We start from the raw sequence: 7,683 nt of genomic DNA, 5'->3' as shown, positions 1-7,683 counted from the left end.
AGGGCAATAAAAGTATCAGAGTTTTTTCACCGGTAGACAGTGTCCTTCGCTCCAACCTGCCCTCACCCTCGACATACGAGGGCGAAGGACACTACCGGTCGCCCCTGCTTCATGTCAGCACAGCAGGCGGGAGGCTGCGACACCGTGTGCTAGCTTGCTAGCTAGCACACAATGCCATATATGTTGCCCCCGCCTCCTGGAGAAAACTCGACAGGCGGGGCACAGCAGCTTAATAGTTAGCACGCGGTTTTGCCCCGTACCGGAGTCCTCCTTAGGACTAGCTGGCTAAACTAGAACACAGTGTCCTTCACTCCTGCCATTGTTAATGTAACAGTGTAGGTTCCCGTCCCTCTCTTCGCCCCAACCCGGGCTCGAACCAGGGACCCTTGCACACATCAACGACTGACACCCACGCCCCTCGTTACCCATCGCGCCACAAGAGCCACGGCCCTTGCAACACAAGGGGAAACCCTACTTCAAGTCTCAGAGCGAGTGACGTCACCGATTGAAACGCTATTAGCGCGCACCACCGCTAACTAACTAGCCATTTCACATCGGTTACATTAACAGAACTGCGGGAAAACAGTGCCCGGCCAGCGGGGGGGAAGGACACTGTCTACCGGTCGCCCGCACCTCCCACTAGCACTACAGGAGGGAGGCTGGGGCGACACCATGGGCTAGTTGGCGACACCGTGTGCTAACATGCTAGTTTCAGATTTCTCTGGTACACAGCAGGCGGGAGCGAAGGACACTGCCTACTGGTTGTCCCCGCCTCCCACTAGCATAGCATAGCAGGCGGGAGGCTTGGGTGACACCGTGTACTACCTAGCTTGATAGTAAGCGACACTGTGTGCTAGCTAGGTTGCTAGTTGACTAGCTAGCACACAGTGTCGTCCCTGCCTCCCACTTGTTGTGTACCAGAGTCCTCCTTAGGACTAGCTGGCTAAGCGTTAACAGAACTGCGGGAAAACAGTTCCCGACAAGCGGGACTGTCTACCATTGTACAGCTAGCTAGCTACCATTGTTGCCCCCAACCCTTCTTTTGTGGGATTTATATGTTATTGTTAATTAATGCCACCTACTGTAGGACAGCTTAGCCAGCTGTGCTAACTGAAAAAATTACAAATAGAAGTATAAATATGCAGAAGCAGGAATGCCCACATGCAGGAACGCCCAGAATTGCGGGCCCAATTGCACCCTCCTCACCAACACAGCCGACACGCACACTCACTGCCACAGAATTAATTGAAACTGGCCGAATAGACGGGGAAAGGAGAAGACCTTCACTGGAATCCCACATCATCTAGTTGAGAATGGAATGTAATAATAACAGTAGGCCTGTGGCATGTCATGTGAAAAAGCTGAGATAGTGAACATTGAACAATTGAATTGTAAAGGCCAATGTAGCAGGCAATGGTATTTCAGGCAATGCAATTAAAGGTTATGAACCCATTCCTAGAAACTTCAAACATTTAGCCTGTTGCACAGACCATATGGACACTATTCTAGAGCGCCTGGTTAAATTGTGCTTTGAAGCATTTTTGACATCTCTAAATGGTTAAACTATTGAGAAGTATGTATTTTTTTACTTTCCATGGTGTGAACAGTGTGTGCTACTACATTACACAAGCTGACATTTTGACCACATGGAATTGGGGGGAATTACACATCCTTTTTGCCTCAGGTTATGATTGGTTATGTTAGTGTAAAAGTTTATAGTCAAAACAATGATACAGGATCAATTGCTTAAAACATAAAAGTCGCTGGCCAGTGGCCACACACCAATACACGTAAATATCAGCCAACTGTTGTCATTGTTGATATCCTATGGCGGGTCGTAATTCGTTGAAGTTAATTAACAGAAAAAGTGGTTATTCTCTTTTCCTTGATCCGCCATTCCAAACTATAGATAGAAGCCTTCTACAAATGTTAATCTAATCAACCATGAATAGGTTATTCCAAGCTAAATAGTGTACATTTAAACAGCGCTACACCGCAAACGTTCGCCCCCGTTCTATTGATTTCAGCAGAGGTGCCTTGCCCATAGGGGGTACAGAGACACGTGCCCCTCAGATTTGTCTTGTTGAAATGCTTAAAAAAAATTATACGATTTTTGTTTTTGTTGTTTCTCTGTAATACTACTAGCCACCTAGCAACTTTACGAAGTTGGCTTTAGCTACTCCAGATAGGGTCCCAATTTCCCAACCTCATAATTAGCTACCAAGAAGCCAGCTCAGGCTTTCAATCAAGTTAGAGTAGCTAGCTTGTCTTACTATCTTAGCTGGCATATCTGCTGGCAAGGTCGTTAGACTTCAGAAAAGCAAGTAATTACTACATATACTCAATAAGACTCACAGTCCTTTCAATATTTTACCTAGATTTTAGCAGAGGTGCAGAGAAGCATATTTAGTTTCTTTAAAAAATAACCATCAGTCAGGAGAATACAAGCAGCTCAACATGTATGGTAAGATATTCAACAACAACAAAAAAGTGTTTAAAAAATGCTAAATTCTCCAATTCCTAGACGAAGGAAGTAGCCCCCCTCCGGAACACCCCTAAGCCATCCTCATGTACTTTGTGCCTCCTCATATTTTTGGGCTGCATGATGCCCTTGGATTTCAGCATGATATCGATGGAAGTAATTAACAAAAAAAAACACTTACCTCGTTGGCGACCCACTTGAATCAAAATGCAACACTTCAAAATGTACACTGAACAAAAACATAAATGCAACATGCAACATTTTCAAAGATTTTCCTGAGTTACAGTTCATATAAAGAAATTAGTAAATTTAAATAAATTCATTAGGCCCTAATCTATGGATTTCACATGACTGGGAATACAGATATGCATATGTTGGGGACGGATACCAAAAAAAGTTTGTGGTGTGGATCAGAAATCGAGTCTATATCTGGTGTGATCACCATTTGTCTCACACATCTCCTTCGCATAGAGTTGATCAGGCTGTTGATTGTGGCCTGTGGAATGTTGTCCCACTTCTCTTCAATGGCTGTGCGAAGTTGCTGGATATTGACGGGAACTGGAACACTCTGTCGTACACGTCCATCCAGAGCATCCCACACATGCTCAATGGGTGACATGTCTGGTGAGTATGCAGGCCATGGAAGAACTGGAAAATGTCCAGCTTCCAGGAATTGTGTACAGATCCTTGTGACATGGGGCCATGCATTTTCATGCTGAAACATGAGGTGATGGCGGCAGATGAATGGCACAACAAAGGGTCTTAGGATCTCGTCACAGTATCTCTGTGCATTCAAATTGCCATTGATAAAATGCAATTGTGTTTGTTGCAAACCGCTCGCCCACACAACGCCATACACCCTGTCCACCATCTGCCCGCTACAGTTGAAACCAGGATTCATCTCCAGCGTGCCAGTGGCCATCAAAGGTGAGCATATGCCCACTGAATTTGGTTAGGATGCTGAACTGCAGTCAGGTCAAGACCCTGGTGAGGACAACGAGCACATAGATGAGCTTCCCTGAGATGGTTTCTGACAGTTTGTGCAGAACTTATTCGGTTGGGCAAACCCACTGTTTCTTTAGCTGTCCAGATGGCTGGTCTCAGACGATCCCGCAGGTGAAGAAGCCAGATGTGGAGGTCCTGCACCGGCCGTGGTTACACGTGGTCTGCGGTTGTGAGGCCAGTTGGACGTACTACCAAATTCTCTAAAATGACATTGGAGGCGGATATGGTAGAGAAATTCTCTGGGAACAGCTCTGGTGGACATTCCTGCAGTCAGCATGCCAATTGCACACTCTCTCAATACTTGAGACATCTTTGGCATTATGTTCTGTGTCAAATACATATTTTAGAGTGGCCTCTTGTTGTCCCCAGCACAAGGTGCACCTGTGTAATGATCATGCTGTTTAATCAGCTTCTTGATATGCCACACCTGTCAGGTGGATGGATTATCTTGGCAAAGGAGAAATGCTCACTAACAGGGATGTAAAGACATTTGTGCACACAATTTCAGAGACATAAGCTTTTTGTGCATTTTGACAATTTCTGGGATTTTTTATTTCAGCTCATGAAACATGGGACGAACACTTTACATGTTGCGTTTACATTTTTGTTCAGTATAGCCATCTGTCTTCTACAAATTTTCATCTAACCAGTGACGTACACATTATTCCCAGATTCCGTGTGTTTTTTGAGCTGTGGTAGTTTCAATCGATTAGTGATTTATTGCCACTTGACAATGTGTGTGCAGTTTGTTTATAAGGTGATTGTTGAAAAAAATATCTAAGTAATACGATGACTATTGTTGCACATGTATGTGTCAATAGTACATTTCATGTCTCTATGTTTTCAATTATCACGAACTGTTTCTGCATATTGGTTATTGATTTGGACACTTTAAAACTGTGTTTTGACATTGGGCTATTTATCAATATGTCTTGTCAACAGGAAGCAGCGACAGCATCATTTTCAACTTAAGTTTTAGGAATATACCAGAAATCACCATGCCTACGTACTCCGTTTATCGTCATCCAGTTTGATTTGCCACGGACTCATAGTTTTTTTATTTCAAACTTTGACGGTTAGTGACTGATACACATGTTCTTTTTGGGGTGTTTAGGTGATCATACAGTATGATGATGACAAGAAGAAAGTGTACCATACATCATTTATATGGCCTATCCTTAATATGAATGTCTACTTTAAATGAATAATTTTTAGGTATCTCTCCCTTAACCACTGTACACGTACTTTTGTACAGGGACAGACACATCCTTGCAAATAGAAAAGAAAACACAACTTTCAGTTTCATGTCATCATTAATAGACATTTACATATATAAAAAATAACATTTAAAATCAGTCCATTTTTGTCATTCCACAAATTTGACATGGATAAGAGCAAGGCAGATTGTCTATTTTAACATCACGACTCCCACCGAAGGTGGCGCCCCCTCCTGCTCGGGTGGCGCTCGGCGGTCGTCGTCACCGGCCTACTAGCTGCCACTGATTCCTTTTTTGTTTTCCCCCTTTCTGTTATTGTTTGCACCTGTCCGTAGTTGTGTTGATTAGCGGGGCTATATGAGCTAGCTGGCCCGCCTGCTCTTTGTGCAGGATTGTTTCTCTGTTGTTTGCTTGTGTACACGCTGATTGTGTTTTTGCGCTAGTGCGTGGTTTTTGCACCGACTGTGTTTTCCCCTGTGTTTGGGGCACTTTGTTTTGTGTGCGCTCTCATCGCTGTTTGGGGTGGCTTGTGTTTTCGCCATTTGGCTCATTAAAAGCCACTACCCTGTATCGCTGCTTCCTGCGTTTGATTCCTCTCCCACTACGCCCGAGCATTACGTGTATCTAAAACCAAAGCACTTGAACCATGATTGTTTCCTAAGAAAATATATGGATATATTTGTATGTAATATATTTTCTTTCTTCTTTATTTCTCACTCATGCTATACTATTTGCAGTTAATTATCCCAAAGCAATGTTGCAAAGCTAGCATCTAGAAATATGCTAAAATATTTGTGGTATCTTATGTTCTCTCACATTGTATTTTGAGTGGAAAGATGATATGACCTGGTGAACTTGACAAAGCACACAAATTGAAAACTGTAACAACAGCAAGCAAATCTGCAAAGGAGGCAATTTGGACCACATGATGACAACATACACATACATGTCAGCCACTGCTCTTCCTTTGCAGTGATTCAATGAGACACAGTCTTCCTACTATACACTTTTGAAATACTTGCAAATAACTCTTAATTTTTCAGTGTTTAACTTTGTGGTAGAAAGTAAACAGAATCTCAATAACGTGTATTATGACTGTGTATGTTACAACACATTCAGTGACATTTTAAGATGGAAACAGCTGTTATTAATGGACAATCCTCATTGGCTTTATAGACATGATTAGCTACTGGGGCCCAACAAGATGTGCATACTTAGAAATACCTTAATTTGTATTGAATAGAATGTCTCCTACTTTTGTTTACTGTACATTAAAGCTGACATACTGTACATACTCTTGTTCAGACAGTAAAACCAAGACTATACAACTAGGAGTGCACAACAGTGAAAATCAAGTAAATTGTGGTATGTAGTGTATTCATGTATGATAGACTATGTAGGTAATGGGACATAACATATTTAACATATTTGGAGAAGCACAATGACGAGATCTAAGCAGCAAGTAATCGGTAGAAAGCGACTTACAGTGTGTGCTCTTCAAATAATATAATGTGGTTTGTCAGTCCCACAGGATAGGATTTTTTGCAATTGTTGACACATTTACTTTCTTAGGCACAGATTGCCAAATGAATTAATGAAGGCTTCCCCTGTCTATCATCCCAAATATACACAATGGGGTACTGTAGTGCTACTTTATTTCTAGGGTTGTATTCATTCAATTGCAAATAATGAATCAATTTGAATAAGGGCTGCTTTTAAACAACAGTGTCAAATCTGGTTACCACCTACACGTACAAAACGTTCAGCTACCCAGAGGTGGATCCATATACTGTATAAAACATTCCAATTCCAAATGACTTTAGTCCAGTACTATATGTCTAACTTGTATTGTACCTCAAATTGCTTAAATTCAAGAGTGGCAAATAGCTTGTGACTGTGATAGTTGAGAAGACTAAACCGCTTGGAGTAACCCTAGATTGTAAACTGTCATGGTCAAAACATATTGATGCAGTAGTAGCTAAGATGGGGAGAAGTCTGTCTATAATAAAGCGATGCTCTGCCTTCTTAACAACACTATCAACAAGGTAGGTCCTACAGGCCCTAATTTTGTCGCAACTTGACTACTGTTCAGTCATGTGGTCAGGTGCTACAGAAGGAAAATTTGCCACAACTTAGGAAAATTGCAACTGGCTCAGAACAGGGCAGCACGGCTGACCCTTGGATGTACACAAAGAGCTAATATTAGTAATATGCAGGTCAATCTCTCCTGGCTGAAAGTGGAGGAGAGATTGACTTCATCACTACTTTTATTTATGAGAGGTATTTACATGTTGAATGCACCGAGCTGTCTGTCTAAACTACTGGCACACAGCTCAGACACCCATGCATAACCCACAAGACATGCCACCAGAGGTCTCTTCACAGTCCCCAAGTCCAGAACAGACTATGGGAGGCACACAGTACAACAGAGAGCCGTGACTACATGGAACTCTATTCCACATTTACATTTACATTTAAGTCATTTAGCAGACGCTCTTATCCAGAGCGACTTACAAATTGGTATTGACGCAAGCAGTAAAATTAGGTTTAAAAAACAGACAAAAAAACACCTTATGGAACAGCAGGGACTGTGAAGCAAAACAAACATTGGCACAGACACACACACACACACACACACACACGATAATATACGCACTATACATACACATGGATTTAGTATTATAGATATGTGGTAGTGGTGGAGAAGTGGCATGAGGGCACACAGTGTGTTTTGAATTCTGTGAATGTATTGTAATATTTTTACAATTGTATAAACTGCCTTTATTTTGCTGGATCCCAGGAAGCATAGCTGCTGCTTTGGAAGCAGCTAATGGGGATCCATAATAAATACAAATACCACCGTATTATCCATAATAAATACAAATACCACCGTATTATACATAAAGTTATAATGGTGTCACAGTCACATGCTATTTGCCGAAAGAGAGTTGGACAGGCCCCAAAAACACACACTGCAAA

Source organism: Salmo trutta, chromosome 21, assembly GCF_901001165.1.
Source record: "Salmo trutta chromosome 21, fSalTru1.1, whole genome shotgun sequence".
Lineage (NCBI taxonomy): Eukaryota > Metazoa > Chordata > Actinopteri > Salmoniformes > Salmonidae > Salmo > Salmo trutta.
The sequence above is the reverse complement of the archived record's forward strand: the minus strand, read 5'-3'. Positions refer to the sequence as shown.